Source organism: Henckelia pumila, chromosome 4 (assembly GCF_033568475.1).
Source record: "Henckelia pumila isolate YLH828 chromosome 4, ASM3356847v2, whole genome shotgun sequence".
NCBI lineage: Eukaryota > Viridiplantae > Streptophyta > Magnoliopsida > Lamiales > Gesneriaceae > Henckelia > Henckelia pumila.
Window position 1 is genome coordinate 196,393,736 of NC_133123.1, and position 12,679 is coordinate 196,406,414.

The 12,679-nt window shown below is 33.3% G+C and overlaps 1 long non-coding RNA gene across 1 annotated transcript; it reads right to left on the bottom strand.

Annotated features, from left to right (window-relative positions):
* Nucleotides 1-8,467: 8,467 nt before the first annotated feature.
* Nucleotides 8,468-12,340, bottom strand: LOC140867088 (uncharacterized). The gene is made up of 3 exons (XR_012145040.1): nt 12,223-12,340; nt 11,507-12,118; nt 8,468-10,943 (listed from the first exon to the last, which is right to left on the bottom strand). It is a non-coding gene; the product is annotated as an uncharacterized lncRNA (long non-coding RNA).
* Between the last annotated feature and the right edge of the window lie 339 nt (nt 12,341-12,679).

The window sequence follows — 12,679 nt, forward strand, 5'->3', positions numbered from 1 at the left end:
TTTCAAATCTAGCCCCTTATTTGTTTGAGAAAGCAGGGTTTGAACTTTAAAGTTTGAACCACGCTTCATAATTGGGAAAATTATTATTTTGGTTATGTATGTTGGCTTCTTTTTTATTTTGGTTCGGTATGTTGGCTTGTTTTGAAAAAGATCCTGTAACTCGATTTTTTTTTTTTGGATTTAGTCCTATATGTTGGCTTATTTTGGTTTTGGTCCTGTAAGTTGATTTGTTTTTTGGTTTGTGTCCTGTATGTTATCATATTTTGAAATTTAGAAGTTGATCTCTAATTATTTTTATAATAAATATTTTTTTATTCTTTCATGTTTTATCTGCTTATTGGTTTGAGATAATTACAACTACCTAATAAAAAAAATATTTTTTTACGCTTAAACTTTTTTTAATCTAAATAATTTAATTAAATCTAAAATATGTTAATTTAATATATTAAATGTAACATACTTTTGTTCTTTTAAAAAGTAACAAACAAACATTCATTTATATTGTTCTCAATTGTAACTTCGATTTTTTTATTTATTTGGCACTAAGTGTCTCCCACTTAGCACCTATTAATGATCATATGACATAAATAAGTTCCAACCTAAATTAACAAAATTAGCTAAAAAACTAAATTCTAAATTTAAAAGCTTAAGCGGTGAAGTTGGAAAGTCAACATCTAAATTCTAAATTTAATTTATTATTTTAAAATAAAAAACATAGACTCTTATTCTAACTTAATCGAGCTTAATTTGGTCAAAATCGTATCTTTTCCATGACCAAAATAAAAAAGCAAGTCAACTGATAGGACCAAATCCAAAAAAAATCCAAATTACTGTACTTTTTTTTCCAAAACATGACTTTGTATAGGACCAAAACCAAAAAGTAAACCAACTTATAGGACCAAAACCAAAACAATCAACATGTAGGACTAAATCCAAAAAAAAATCCAGAGCTACAGGATCTTTTCCAAAACAAGCCAATATACAGAATCAAAACCAAAAAGAAGCCAACATATAGGACCAAAATGCTAATTTTCCCCTTCATAATTATTTCTTTAAAGTTTTTGATTTTTCAATACTTTGTTATATTTTTTTAAAAAAAAAACCCTTCTATTGCATAACAAATATAATATAAGGGCAATTTGCCCAAAAATCCCCAAATGCAAACATGTTTTGCTTTGGGCTCCCTAGTCATAAATTGTGGTACAACATCATATATCATGTGGTACAAAACCATATAAGATGTGGTACAAATTAACAAACATTGTGGTACAAAAAAGTGGCTAGGAAGTGCAGAGCAAAACATGTTTGTATTGGAGATTTTTCAGCAATTTACCGATAATATAATTTAATTGCACACAACATAAAATTATTCAAAATTTCAAAAATATTTTTTTGATCCCAATCTCTCAGTCCAAATCAAATTTTTGCATTCAAACATAAACGTTGGGCATATTCATAATTTATTTTGCTTCTATCTAATTCAAGAAACAAGTCTAACTTGTGGGCAAAAAACAAGTATCATTCGTAAATAATAAATGGATATATAGATATATTATTATTATTATTATTATTATTATTATTATTATTATTATTATTATTATTTGAAGTGCTTCTTAAAAAATCTCTCAAACACTACCTAAATAACACATTGATATCAGTATTGGATGTTATGAAAATTCGCATTCGATATCTATACTTTTCGAGATCCTGAAAGGCGCCCCTCGTAGGCTAACATCAATTCTTTAGCATCATCCTGGAACCTCATAACATATTTTTCCATGAACTTCTGTTCTGTACAGCATAACAAAGTTGATATACTCAGTCACTTTTCTACAAGCCCCCTTGACTTCAGGATATTGAAAACTCTATATCGAAGTAATCTTCTCCGTGCTGAAAACCAAATATTGTGGCCAATCAACAATCCTGGATTTTCCGAGCATAACAGTGTCCAAGAAGAACTCAATTCCACGTCTTAATCGCACTTTTGACGATTTGAAGAGATTGGGTGACTTGAGAAGCATTTTTGTGCATTGGCATTTGGAGAAACCAAAACTCTGAAGCACTTCGTATTTCCTACTGAGAGTCTCAGCGCTATTACTATAACAAGCCAAACCCCATAAACCAACATTCTTGAACCCATAACGAATCCATGTTCGGTGGCTCTTGAAACAAGATATTTGAGTTTGGTCTCAGACATATAAACAAGCCGCGGTTTGTTCTTAAGAATCATGACCAATTGAGAACCTACAATTCCACAACTTTCCAGATATTTGATGCTTGATAGCAATCTGGAATCCTTGCCAACCACCCAAGCGTACCTCGAAAGGATATGAAACATGCCATCATCAATATTAGATTTATTGGTATCAGATCGGATGAACTCAAGAACTTTCTTGATGAGCTCGATACAAGGCTTCAGCTTTTTATCCAAACTGCAAGTAAGAAGCATTGGGTTCTTGGAAATGAACATAGCCAAATGAGGTATTGGGATACCAAGTTCTTGACAATACATGAACTTTGGCTTAAAAAAATTTTCGACATCAAGTAGAAGAATCTGGGGTCAGCTATTGAGCATCAACCTCATAGTTGTCAAAGGCGAGCGCCTCTCGCCTCAAGGCAAGAGGCGCCACCAGGCTCAGCCCCTGCGCCTGGGCGCGCCTGGGCTCGCCTTTGAAGCCCACTGCGCCTGGGCGCGCCTTAGAAGCCCACTGAGGCGTGCCTGAGGCGTGCCTAAGGCGCGCCTCAGTCTTTTTTCTGTTTTTTATAAATCTTTTTGTGTTTTAAATTTTAAGATAAGAAAGGAAAGTCCATCAAACCCTAGAATAAAATAAAAGGTCCTAAGGAAAGTCATATATTTTCCCTTTTTTAATTTAAAAACATTAAATTGAGGTTCTATTTCCAAAAATATTCAAATTTACATTTATTGATAGATTGATAACAACTATAAACTAGGATTTAAATTGTCAATCTTCATTAAACTAGAATCTAATTTTAAGTTAGTAGAGAAAATCCCTACACTTATTATGGTAAAAAAGAAAAATAAAAGTAAAGAAAATTCTGCTAGTAATAACGGTTTTCTTAACTACACACAACATACTAAAAATAATATATCAGTATTTTGGATTAAAAAAGTAAAAGTAAGACATAAATATACGAATAATGAAAGGTTTTCTTAATGCATTATCAAAATATATGGTTTACTATAAAGTAATAGATAAATATTTTTGTGAAATGATATATTTTTGCTTAGATTAATTATTTCAATAATAGTTTTTTTTTTGTCATATAATATCATTAAATATTAAATATATTTTTTTGAAAAATTAATATTGCGCCTTGCTTCGATAAGGAGCGCGCCTCGCCTTGCGCCTCAGGCTCCAGGACCCTTTTCGCCTTAGTGCGCCTTGCGCCCTTAACAACTATGATCAACCTAATTTGTGTATTTGAAAAACCATGAATTTTAAAGAAATGAACAGCTGCTTGAGGTTTTTCAAGTGATTTTACATGTGACAAGTGGCTAGTAATGGTGAGAGCTCTCTCTTTGGGACATTTCAAAGAGTCGACCAAAAATTTGAGTAAAATATGGTTTTCTAAGTTTGAGTTCGTGGTTGATGTGTAGGTACGGCTCAGAGCAAAAGAGGATAAAAAGTCAATACAAGGGAAAAATGGGTTGGTGGGGTTCAAGCAGAAGTTGCGAAAATGGGAAGGCAGAAGTGAGTAAGAGCGAAGAGTTGACATGAACTCTCAAATTTACTTCAAAGTTTCCAAGAGCTAGATGAATTAGATTCTAACAACTGGTATATCTTAATACAACTATAATATAAATCTAAGCTCGGCACAAGAAAAGACAAAGCTAAGCCATACTTATAATTTCAAGGTCATGGAAAGTGGTAAAAAAGATAGGAAGTTGAAACGACGGATCAAGATAGACTCGACTCTTGCCAGAAGCACAATATCCGTTAATCACCTGAACAACCAAAAGAAAAGGCTACAACTAAGTTCAAAAATTGTCCAAACCAAAATCCACTTAAACCAAGCTGGGCAGTTGTAATGTCACAAATACATCAAACCACGTGTAAAGAATTAGAAACAAAACCATAGATGAAATTTCGGAAGTCGGAACCGACGTCTAGTTTGTATAATCCACGACATTACTACTTTCAGCTAGTTATTAGTACTGACCCATATGATTTAACTAAAAGTGGTAGATCTTAATCTCAGGTGCATTCGCTTACTTTGACCACTACTAATAGAACATCATAGCATGAAAAAACTAGAAGTTTCCACATTTCCCATTTGTCCAGATAGAATAGCAAACTCTTATCTTCATCACAAAGTTTCCCACTTGAGCAAAAAAACAGAACTACCGAGACTACATAAACATTGAAACAAGCACTGATTACAAAGTTTATAACTTCTTCGGCAACGTTCATGTGATCAGAACATGTATCGAAACCGTCAATTAGAACAACCACCAATCCAGGATTATTAATCTAAACTCCAGAATTTTCTCAAAACATTTTAGAAACCCTCTGGAGCCTCCCAACATAAATTACGCCAGAAACACAAGAAATCCTAGAACGAGGAGTCCCAAGAAGGCATAATATTTTTCAACAGACATATTCCAAGACAAAATGCAGCACTCCATCATACAAAGATGAAGATTTACAATGAATAAATACAGAAATGAGAAATCCACAAAGGAATTCTGAATCTATAAAGAAAAAAATACGTACCCGAAACGATTGAACTGTGGCGAAAGCAAACGTGGGCCGCGCCCGTAGCCGCATGTTCAAGTTTCACTTCGAATTTTTTGCAGCTCGTTTTGCCCTACCCACGAACCAAAAAATTATTTTCTTTCTAAATTTGGCGCAAGAGGCTTTTTGATTAAACTTATTAAAAATAAGTTATTGTTAAGGTATTTGGATGAGACGTTTTGCTTTTTGATTAAACTTATTAAAAATAAGTTATTGTTAAGGTATTTGGATGAGATGTGTTTTGTATTACAAAATCTTTTTATTATTGAAATTATCAAAATAGATAAAATACTATGAAAGTAATTTAAATAGTAATATATATAAAAAAAATAGTTTTAAATTTATCATAAATGTTAAATATATATTAAAAAATAAAACTATTTTTAATTTTAATTTTAATTTTTTTTTGAAAAATTATGTACAAAAAATTGAAGAGGGCGTAGTGAGAATTTAATAAAATATATAGGGATAATATGGAGAAGTAAAATATCAAAATAAATTTTTTTACAAAAAGTAAGGATGGCCTTATTTTTAAAAAAAACAGCTTATAAGCTGTTAAACATCTTATTTTTACAGCTTATAAGTTGTTTGACAAAAAATTTTTCAAACAAATTAAAATAGCTTATAAGCTTTAAAACAGCTTGTAAGCTGTTTTCAAAAACTTATAATCTCTCCCAAACACCCTCTAAAACCATTCAAAGCATAATGTCGTTTTTTAAATCATCTATTATATAATCATATTTTTCTTTTACAATTTTACTAATCATAAAATAATTAAAAAAATTCAAGAAATTATGTTTGTATTCTTATATGTTTCATAAATAAGTATATAACCTTACACAAAATCTTTCGTGAGACGGTCTCACAAGTAAATTTTTTGTGACGAATCTCTTAGTTGGATCACTCGTGATAATGTATTATTTTTAATACTAAGAATAATCTTTTATTATAAATATGGATAAAATTAATTCATCCCACATATAAAAATTCGTGAAATCGTATAAGAAGAGAAACTCCTCTTATGTAAATTATTATTACATTTATTTTTGAAACATGTTTTATTTTATGTGTCCGAATATATAATGTGTTAAATAATATTAAAAGTTATCACAAATTATTTTATTTTATTTTTTAAAAAAATGCAACCTATTTAAGGATTAAAAAATTATTTGATTATATTTAGAGTTTACTAAAACATATTTTAATAACCATTTTTATTGAATGAAAGGGATATTTTTAAAATATACAAAAACCACCAAAATGGTTATTACTCTAAACGTCGATGCATTATGAAATAAGAGATATAATACAACTTCCAGTTTTTTTTTTTTTTGAAGTAATAATCTCATTTTCATTCATTCAACCACTTGAAATGCCCAAGTCATAGCTTACAATTGAACTAAAAAATATGAAACAAATAACTTGTGTAAACTCTTTCTAAACCATATTTGAAACAAAATTTAGATTGAAATTTTTGGCACTAAAATAAATCGTTTGAATGACGGCCGTAATGTCCAGCCAAAGGCAAATTAATTGTGCATCCTTCGAAAGCTAACATCAATTTTTTAGCATCATCCTCAAACCTCAAAATATATTTCTCCATAATCTTCTTGTCTGTCCAGCGTAATATATTTGTCATGCTCGGTAATCTTTTTACAAGCCTCTTCGATTTCGCCACCTGCACAACTCTATATCGAGGTAATATTCTCTTCTCCATGCTACACATCAAACAATATGGAGATCCAAAAATCACGGATTTGTTCAGCTTAAGAGTATTCAAGAAGAACTCAATTCCCCGCCTTAACCGTGCTTCTGATGATTTGAAGAGAATGGGTGATTTTACAAGCATTTCTTTGCGTTCACATTCAGTGAATCCGAAGCTCTGAAACAAGTCGTACTTTTTATTGAGAGTCTCAGTCGAGTTACCATAACAAGCCAAAACACCATAAACCAACATTCTCGAACCCATGGCAAATATATCCTAGTTCGGTAACCCTTGAGATGAGTGCTTTGAGTTTGGTTTCGGACATAGAAAAGAGCCTTGGGTCATTCTTTAGAAGAGAGATCAACTGAGATCCGACGATACCACATTTTTCCAGGTACTTGATGTTGGATAGCAATGTTGATTTGTCCCCAATCGCAAAAGAGTACCGCAGAGGATATGAAACAGATCGTCATTAATATTAGGGAAAATAAGTTTTTTAGTACAGTAACTTTACCCCCTTTGGATTTTGGTCCATTAACTTTTTTTATGTGGATTTTGGTACACTAACTTTGTATTTTAAGTGTTTTTTGGTGCAACTGCATACGTGTCAGCTTTTGATTGGTCCACGTCATCATTATGGACCAATCAAAAATTGACATATATGCAGTTGGACCAAAAAACACTTAAAATGCAAAGTTAGTATACCAAAACTCACATCAAAAAAGTTAATGGACCAAAACCAAAACAACGACAAGTTGATGGACCAAAAAACTTATTTTCCCTTAATATTACATTTACTGTTGTCCGATCGGTTGAGCTCAAGAATTTTCTTGATGAGCTCGATACCAGGCTTCAACTTTTTATCCAAACTGCTAGCAAGAAGCAGCGGGTTTCTGGAAATGAACTTAGCCAGATGAGGACTTGAGACACCAAGTTCTTGAAAATATACAAGCTTTGGTTTAAGAATCCTTTCAACATCAAATAGAAGCAGCTTGGGATCGATATAAAGCAATGATCTGATTTGGGTGTCTGAAAAACCATGAGATATGAGGAATGAACAAATGCTTGAGGTTTTTTAGTGGATTTGACATGTGTTAAGTGATTAGTAATGGTGAGAGCTTTTTGCTTGCGACTGTCTTCAAAGAGTCGATCAAAAGCTTAAACATAAAATGGCTTTTTAAATCTGAGTGTGGGGTTGACGCGCGTGTAAGTGCGGCTTAGAGAGGAAGGGGATGAAAAATTCATGCATGGAGAATATAGATCAGATGGGTTCAAGTGGAACTTACGAAAACGGAAACATAAAAGTGAGTGAGAGCGCATAGTGGACATGATCTATGAAATTTATTTTAAAGTTTCCAAGAGATGAGAGGATTTAGATTTAAGAGGTAACAAACTGCTATTGATATGGGACATGACTATAATAGATATATCCAGGCAGGGCACGTCAAAAACGAATCTTGGCATTTCTTATTTCAAGGTCATGGAAACAGTAAATTAAACCTGAAATTCAAATTGAAAAGAATATTTTATTTCTTAAAATCTCTTAATTTTAAAAAGATTTTATTTAATATCTTTTGTTTTTTTTGGACATGAGCATATCTAATATTTATCTTTCTTTATTTGTGTAGATTTGATATGATCAAATAAAAGAAATCCTACGCCTACAAGAAAACATATTGAAGAAAGATTCTTGGTCTATTTATTTGAGATAGGCGTACACAAGGAAGGGAGATTGATAGAGAGAAAAATACGTGAGAACCTAAGTACGTACATGGTGCGAAAGCTGAAGATCTCTCTGAAGCTTAGTTGAAGCTGTGCAAACTTGAAGCCGTGTAGAACACTTGAAGATTGGAGATCAAGAAGTGTGCTGCTCGTTTGATTTTGGCTTCAACATTATTTTTCTCCTTACTGTGTTTTCGTTATTCTATTTCACATAGAAGTTTTATTAGGTTATTGTCTGTTCTCTTCCATAGAGCAAAGAATCTCTGAAATTTTCATACGCTTTTGGAAGAGCATTCAGAAGTATCAAAGCCCGATCTTCATCCTCAAGCTTTACTTCAATATTCTCCAAGTTATCCAATATCTTGGTGAATTCTTTGATCTGGTCTTCAAGGTTCTTCTCATCCTTGATCACAAAGGAGTACAACCTCTGTTTCATGTACAGACGGTTAGCTAGGAATTTCGTCATGTATAAATTCTCGAGTTTAAGCCACACCGCCGTTGCAGATTCTTTTCTGTCCACCTCACGAAGAGGTCTATCACCCAGATAGAGAATAATTGCACTGTGTTCTTTCTCGAGTAATTCATCCTTCTTCTTTATATCATCAGACATCTCCTCCTTCTTCTTAAGAGCTTCCACCAATCCTTGTTGTATCAGGATTGCACGCATCTTAATTCTCCAGAGCGAGAAATCGTTCTTGCCTGTAAACTTCTCAATATCAAACTTCATTGATCCCACCATCTTTGCTTAGTTTTCCACATACGGCGTCACTTGTTAGGAATCAATCCGTAAGAGTTCAATATTCCGAGAATTACCAGACAAACGAATACACAAGAACATAATCCCAGTGAACAGATAAAACCAACGCACACAGATCAAACTCAACACTCACGCGAACGCAAATAAACGAAACAAGTGTTTACGTGGTTCGGCAAGGAATTTGTCTGCATCCACGGGAGAGCAACACAACCACTTTATTAATCACCAACAGAACAAATCCAAGCTCAATAACCAGAGCTTATTACAGAGATAGAACAGAAAACTATTAATGCTAGATACAGACACGATTCAAGCTTTAATCCTTGAATTTTCCCGTCTCAATCTGCGCCCAAGTTTTTTCCTCCGAAATCTCTCTTTTCTTCACTCAATATATTCTGAAGAATTTGATTTTATGTTATGTTCATTGCGGCCAGCTTCCATCTGCTTATATAAATAAATAAACCGACTTTCATCTTGGGCTTTAGGGCAACACCAGCTTACGGTCCAATTATAAATTCAACATGGTCCAACTCGATAAGCCTTCATTCATCAGTCTGATCTGCTCTCGTACTTCGATCTGCATTGATCTGCCTTCAAGATTCCAGCTTCTCGGACACTTCACCTAACTTCTAACCAAGTCACAGTACTCGAGCAATCAATCTGCATGAACTCATCCAAAGACTCATCTGATCATCACTTCGATCTGATCTCAGTATTTGATCTGACCATGAATTCATCTGATCACTGAACTCATCTGATCTGCACTATTTGATCTGATCTCTTCTCTATTCTTATTCAATCCGATAGAAGCATACTTCAACATACATGAACAATTTAATAGAAGATAAAATTATGTATTTACTCAACATTGACGATGAGCTAAGTTATGAGAGAATAAAAGAACTGCGCGGGATGGAAAAAAAACGTAGGAAATGGTTCGACACAAGCAAATAAGATTATTCCCAAATATCAACAATATGAAGTTCACAGTCTTGAAATTTCAAGCAGCCATGACATTCCTATGATATAGTTTTCATGTGTGGAAATACAATGTAATAGTCATATGACTCTATGCTGCATAACATTGTCACTGCACAATATTTGCAATATTTGTCTTTACATATGCTTGAAGTAAACAAATGTTAACTTTTATATCATCTATACCGCAAAACAGAGACTTTTTTCAATAAAATATAAAAAATGTTGACTACTAAATCAAGATCACATATTTCACTATTTTATTCTAAATACTACTATTTTAGAAGATGAAATTCTGAAGCTTGAAATTCAAAGCAAACAAATGTGGGGAAAACTGTTTTCCCAGCCATACAATGTGTTACTGTCCCCAAAGAATGGCACTTACTTTCAATAATTTGAAAGACGATTTAATATCTTTTCAGGCGTGAGAAGGGTACAAAATAGGCGCGCATATATGGAAAATATATTACTTGTTTGCTTCAATTCTCAAACTGATGACACTAAAATGTTATTCATCTTATCAACTCTGCCAACCATTCAGGTAATCTTTGATAAAAAAAAAAAAAAAGAATACATAATTGACCAATTTTAATGAATCACTTTACAATAATTAGACAAGTCATCTTCTTTTAACTGAACAACAAAACCAGAAGGATCCGATTGAAATCATTTTGTAGTTACAATCAGCAGCAAAATTTAAACTATGAAATATTGATGTTGCAACAAAAAGAAAACAATATTGTTATAACAGTGGTCCATACAAGTTTCAAACCAAATGATAACACATTTATTCATAATCACCTGGAACATTTCCAGTGGAGAACAAAACCTTTAACACAATTGGGCCCTGAATTCTTCCTTCTCTAGCCAGCAGATTAACAGAAGCAGGATCCAGATACGACTTTCGATCCCCAATTCTTCGCAAAAACTGCAAATAATTACTTGATTTTCTTGCAATCTTTTCAGAGCTTATTCTTGCAGACAATTGTAAGCTCTGAGAAACTTTTGCCTCCATGTATCTCTCCTATTTTTTCAAAATACACTAATCAGTTTCAAAGAAAAGGAAATTTTTGATTTACCAATCACCATACAACAACTCAATCCCAAGAAATTTTGAGTCAAGATTTTCTTTCAGTGTTAGAGACACGCACGATCAGAGATTTCACTTTTTATAATATACACCAGAAAAATAATCACTAGAAAACTACAAAGTTCGAATATTTTTTCACTCCAATGATCACCATTTTAATTAATATACAAGACACTCACGATCAACACCATTCAAACATTAAAAAACAAAACCAAAGTAGAAAAGTTTGATGAACCCATGAAAAACAGCAGTAAAACCAAAGACAAAAGTTGCCCAATTTACCAAAAAAATCCATCACTCAACACGACAAAACAAAACCAAATTTTCCTCAAATCAGGTCAAAACATCACAAAAAATCTCCTTCGTTACAAGAAAATGATGTCAATACAGAAAAGCTCCGCCCACATATGTAAATACAGAAACAAACAAGAGATTCACGGGCGGAAAATGCCAGCATATATAGCATAAAATTGAAGCATACAGAAGCATTTACTTACCCGAAATTGTAAGAAACAGTGCGGCTGGTGGCGAATTTCCTCTGAAGCCGTCAGCATGCTCATATCTTATATACGTGGAATTTGTGGTAGGTGGATTTCAACTCCAACTTCCAAAGGTGAAAGTATTTATATCATATTACGTTGTGTTTTGGTTCATGGGATTGTGGTGGGATAATGCTTATAGTCCAGCGTTTGACTCGTTTTTTGGTTCTCTCATGATAACCCAAGGCCCGTGATATCTGCACTGTTTGTCCTTGAAAAGATGGGGAAATAAATCCTAGGGAGGACCCCATGTATTAGTAGTCCGATTTTGAACAATACCGATAAAAAGAGAAGTAATGTCCAAACTACCCTTTCCCCTACTTATGTTTTCTCATTTCTCGATGTGTTTGGTCCCAAATGTGAGAATGGGTGCATGGTTGAAAAAATGGATGTCGCGGCTATTTTTCTTTGAAATCCAGCCAATGACGGTATATCTTGCCAACCCCTTTTACATAAATCACCATGGACTCATTCTGAAACTGGAGTAGGTGGTGGGTGCCTTTGATTTGCAGTGCCCTAGCAGCTTGTACTATGTCCACCAGGGAATGAACGACAAACTGACCAAGAAATCTGAGGCATAACGAAGAGGATGAGTGAACAAGAAAATTTTCGAAGATCTTACAGATCTGCAACTATTACAGTAACAAGCATACTAATTCGTAGAGGGGTTTCACCTGTGTCGATCGTAATCCACGGATTTGCTGTGGATTTGTTCCAAATGCAAACTTCTTCGACTCTCCAACGTCCATCGTCGAGTGACAGGAACTAAGGAATGAAGAAATGCTGTCGAATGGACATCTGCATTCTCTTTTGTTATGTGTTGAACCACAGTTATTTAGTAAAATAGAATTGGTCAAGGGACAAATATGAAAATTTGTTTATATTACACACTCCTTGTCCGAGTTACAAACACACGAACCAAACATGTATGCTATCTTTGAGTTGTACTAAATATTCTTATTTAGCACATTGCAATCTCGTTCATAATCTTAATATTATTAATCTCGTCACACCTATCAAGCGGACCATAATAACCCAGTAAACAATAAACATCTCTCCTTTATTATCACATGTATTTGTTCGATGGCATCAACATTTTTCTTTTCCCTCACTTCTATTCTATTTTTCGTC